Source organism: Panthera uncia, chromosome A2, assembly GCF_023721935.1.
Source record: "Panthera uncia isolate 11264 chromosome A2, Puncia_PCG_1.0, whole genome shotgun sequence".
Taxonomy (NCBI): Eukaryota; Metazoa; Chordata; class Mammalia; order Carnivora; family Felidae; genus Panthera; species Panthera uncia.
In genome coordinates this window covers 113,448,279-113,453,508 of record NC_064816.1, presented here as the reverse complement: position 1 = coordinate 113,453,508, position 5,230 = coordinate 113,448,279, and positions in this window count along the sequence as shown.

Below are 5,230 nucleotides of genomic sequence, written 5' to 3'. Positions count from 1 at the left end.
GTGTGTGTGTGTGTGTGTGTGTGTGTGTGTGTGTGTGTATGCTACCTCTTCTTTATCCATTCGTTCGTCGATGCACATTTGGGCTCTTTCCATACTTTGGCTATTGTCGATAGTGCTGCTATAAACATTGGGATGCATGTATCCCTTCGAAACAGCACACCTGTATCCCTTGGATAAATACCTAGTAGTGCAATTGCTGGGTCATAGGGTAGTTCTATGAGGAACCTCCATACTGTTTTCCAGAGTGGCTGCACCCGCTTGAATTCCCAGGTTTTTGTTTTTGTTTTTTACATTACGTCATTTTTCTTTTTCTTGAAGGTAATGTTAATAGGCACTAACATTATTAATAAATATGCCATCTTTTCATAGAGTCTTTGTTTTACTGTGGGCTCAAATTCACATGCTCCAACTTGTTTTAGAAAAGAAATACACATACCATTGTGGGCATTTGCATAACTATAAACATGTAGCTCTAGAATTTACTCTTAAATTTGTGTCTAAATAAATGCATCTATAATGTAACCTACAATGTAACTTAAAAATCTGTGGATGAAAAATATTTACAACTAATATTCTATAAACAGGAATGAAAGATCATGGATCACTTTTGTTTTCACCTTATATTCTGTGGTCCTAAGATTTTGTTTCTCATAAAGGATACAGATGCCCTTAAATAAAGGATATTAACTCTGATGGTAATAATGCAACCTTGGGTAATTGCTCTTTACAGTTAAAAAGGAACTGAAAATACACACTGACATTTGTTCAATAGTTTCTTTTGTTTACTAGAATTTAGTACAATTCAAGGATTACTGCATACCGTCCAAGGAAACACACCCACTGTTGCAGGACTCAAGGGACTCCTTTCTGGGCCTTTAGGCAAATGGAGAAAGGACTACTACATTTTTCCCCCAATCAGCTGTCCTCATTCTGGAGTTGTTTTTCCTCCCCTCCCCTCCTTTAGAGAGAAAGCATGCACACAAGCAGGGGAGGGGCAGAGGGAGAGAGAGGGAGGGAATCTTGAGCAGGCTTCATGGTCAGCTGGTCAGTGTGGAGCCTGATGCAAGGCTTAATCTCATGGTTCATGAGATGAGGCTCATGACCTGAGCCAAAGTCAAGAGTTGGATGCTTAACTGAGCCACCCAGGTGCCCTGGAGTTCTGGCTTATAGAGCCAAGAGTGTGCTGCTCTCTGCATGGGAATATCTTGTCTGATATTCTGAAATCTGAAACTCCTCTGAAATCTGAAACATCCGCACTCATCACTGCCATTTGACCTTTCTTCTACTCTCTCGTTTCCTACTTTTCCCATTAACAACTTCAGCTATCCTCTGCCTCACCACGTCTTCCAGATGGGGGACACCTGCTGGCCTATTGCTTCAGTCTTTGTCCTCCACATCCAGTCATCAGCCCAGCTGAGTCCAACTCAGATCCTCATTCCCTCCGCCTACAGCCTCCATTAAATGCAACCACCTGCAATGCAGCGTTCTCACTATGGAATATTCCTCCAACTCCAAACTCAGTCTGGCCCCTCATGATAGCAAGGATGACACAGGTTTATGCCTGTCTTCTGTCCACCATAGTGCTCATGTCCTCGCTTATGATGACAGATACACAGCTTGGTGCTGTTCCCTGTCCTCTCCCATAGACTAAACCACAGTCTCTTTAAAGTAGAAAGCATTAAGGGAATAATAGCGGCAGGGACTGTGACAGGCACTTTGTATAGACCAGTGATGCTCAGCCAGGAGTCATTTGCCCCCAAGAGGAGAACTGGCAATTTCTGGAGATACTTTTGGTTGCCAGAACCGGAGGGATGGTACTGGTATCTACAATGCATGGAACAGGCCCCACCACGAAGAACTGTGAGGTCCGAATGTCAATAGTGCCAAGGTTGAGAAACCCTTATGGACCCTGTCTAATTTAGTCCTTACAGAAGCCCCAGAAGGATATTATCCTCCTTTTCCATATAAGGAGACTTTTCCTTGTCCTCAGCTCTCCTTTCGGGGAACTGAGGCTGAGAAGAGTTATTTGCCCTAGTTGCGCCCAGTGGTGGAATGAGAGTTTGCACTCTCAGCTTAGAAAAGCTATGGCCTTTTTCTACTCCCTCCTGCAGGGAGCAGGTCTCCACTGCCTGCCAATCAGGAACCGATGGGGCAGGACTGAGAGGGCTCAGGCCAGCGTTGTTCAAACTAATAGGTCCCATCTATTAGTGGGTTGTGCATGAAATCAGTGGTGGCCCGGGACCAGCAAAATAATAATAATTACCATAATAATAAAAGACAAAACAGATCAGAAGACATATATATTATTTTGTGACACTTCAGTTTCAGACGTGTGCAGGTGGGCGTATACAGTACTGTATCCTAATGTAAAATTTATTTCTTACTATGAAATGTTTGACCAACCTGCTCTATGGAGTTGCTGAGTTGTGGGTATAATCCATTAAGAAACCCTTAGCCGTGATCCCTGAGGACACATGATTTTGTGTATTCTGAGGCCAACTCAATCCAAGCCACGGAGGACAGGAAGGAAAAGATAAAACTGGGTTATGTACTGGAGACACTGTCTCCAGTTATCATTCATTAATCAAATATTTACTAAGAATCTGCTCTACCTGGGCCTATTCCAGACAGTCAAGGTTTCGTGGGGGAACAAAACAGTTAAGCTCAAATGGAGCTCACATTCTGGTGAGGTAAGGCCACAACAGTCAGGTAAGTAGACAGAGTGGAAAGTCCCTGCCTGTTGGAGACTGCGGCCACTGACAGGGCTACTGTCTTCATGGGTACTTCCTCCCCAACATTCCAGAGAGCCATCCCATTCACAGGCTACATGGGGTTTCTATTTCATATCTCCCTTCAGAATCAATGCAGCGATCAACCTCAGCACACACAGAACTTACAGACAGGAAAAAATAAAGAAAGAGGGCTGGGAATGAGACAGAGATAGATAATGTAATCCCCAAACCTTACTATTTACTAGAATTTTAAAAATACTGTTGAGATGCTTCAGAACTGCCGTCGGGAGATAAGTCAAAGACCTTTTAGCCCTCCAGCTAAAAATATAATAAATTCAAACAGTATGTCCTTTCTCCTGTTTTTGGATGAGTGGCTTTGTTTATAGCTTTTTGGGCATCCATCTCATGTTCATAGATGACTCTTCCTGAACAATGGATTCTGTATGTGGGAACAAATGAGCTACGAATTATTGATATGGGGTCAATAAATAGAGTAGTGCTTCCTTTGTTGCTATGATACAGTAACACTGTATGATATACATGTTATATTAGAGATATTATTTGGGATTTTACAAGATGTCATATACATACATGAACAAGATGTCATACACATACATCAGGCTAGGCCTGAAAGTGTGTTTTGTGAAGTAAGTCAAATTTCTGCCTAATGGCTGGCAAAGACTTTGCAAAGCATGAACCTATAAACTTAGGTGGAAATGGTCTTTAGGCTCTGGGAGCACACAGATGTGTATGGTGCTTGAATGGGTAACTGACTGAGATTTTATTCAGATTTTTGGCAAATGGTTCATCAGAACCAGGTGGGTGTATGACAGGAATAGAGGCTCAAACGGTGAACAAGACACAGTTCTTGCCCCCCTGGGGCTTGTCATAGGAAGACAGGAAAACGAACTAGCAAATAAAGTATTCTAAGAGGTAGGGGGTGTGATGGGGTAGAGGTAGGAAGCTCATGGCAGGAAGCTTAACTCATAAATGTATATTTGGGGGGGGGGATGTAAATTAGTAGATAGAGGACAACTGAAGGCAGAAAGAAGGAAGTAAGAAATGGGGGAGAGGTTAAGTAAAAGAGGTCACAGAATGGCGGGGCGTGTGCAGCCATTCTGTCAGACTTAAGTGGGGCTGTAGTTCTTTTAGCATCTCTAGCACCTTCTATGCTACAAGTCAGAGTACTGTGACAATCACAGTAACTTTTTTTCTTCTAAATTTAGTTGACCACTTTAGTACAAGGGTCCTTTCAGTGAGCATGAAACGGGGAGCTTTCAGGAAAATTTCTATCAAAGTTTAAGGACTTTTATGGCTTCCAGTCTGCTAACTGGAGCCTTTATTTGTTGCTGCAGAGGAACAAGCTGGTAGTGACTCTTCTTAAAATTCCCCAGCTTGTTTTAGTAATTTATGTCAGGATTTTTCTTTGGGGTACCTTAGATATTGCTTTGCATTTTGGTTTTGGGATTTGTTTTTTGGCAGGGAAGGAGAAAACCACAAAAATCAACCCATAAACAAATAGTGAAAAATGAGTTATTTTTAAATTTTCTGTGGGAAACTTGGCAAGTTTGCCGAAGTCTAGGAATTGTTTGGAAGGTGCAGTTCATCTTGATTTTATGTCTCTTGACTGGCACTCAGGTTTCCAGCCTGTAGGAAATCACTGGAGCCCCAGGATGGTCAGAACAATCTAAAGGGAGCCCCAAAAGATGTAACCTGGAAGTCGTGGTACTGAATACCAGAGTCAGTAGCCAAGGATGTGGTTGTGAATGGGAAACAAAATGGAGTCCTCTTGCTAGCAGCATATGTAACAGCATCTGGGTTCTCTGTGGTCTAGGCTGCCAGACAGCAGACCCTTCATCTTCCCAAGAGTTGACTAGGAAACCTGCCTGTAAGAATTTCCCTCATCCCCAGGTCAGCTTTGTGGAGCCGAGGGTATTCCAAGACTCACGTGTTTACTCCGTTCAGGTCACTGTTGCCAAACACTTTCATAATCATTTTGTTAACTCTGCAAGATGGAGAATATGTCCGTTTTATCATTTTGACATCATACAAGTGTGAGGATGGGACGACCTGGAGGCAAGAGTAGTAGAAGTGAACATTTCAAAGAGGTGACAGAAAATTATGGCATGATCAAATTGGAGAATTTCTGAAGAAGAAAAATAAGAGGCATGATTTTCTTTTTAAATGATTTTTTTTTCAGCTAAGAGCCTTTTGATGCCTCAGCTTTTTCTTTTTAAAAAAAAAATTTTGATTAAAGGGCACCTGGGTGGTTCATTGGGCCAAGCATCCGACTTCGGCTCTGGTCATGATCTCACGGGTTTGTGGGCTCGAGCCCATCAGGCTCTGTGCCGACAGCTTGGAGACTGGAGTCTGCTTTGGATTCTGTGTCTCCCTCTCTCTCAGCCCCTCCCCTGCTCACACTCTGTCTCTCTCAAAAAATAAAAAAAAGTTTTATTGAGATATAATTTACATACCATACAATTCAATCCAAAGTGTAC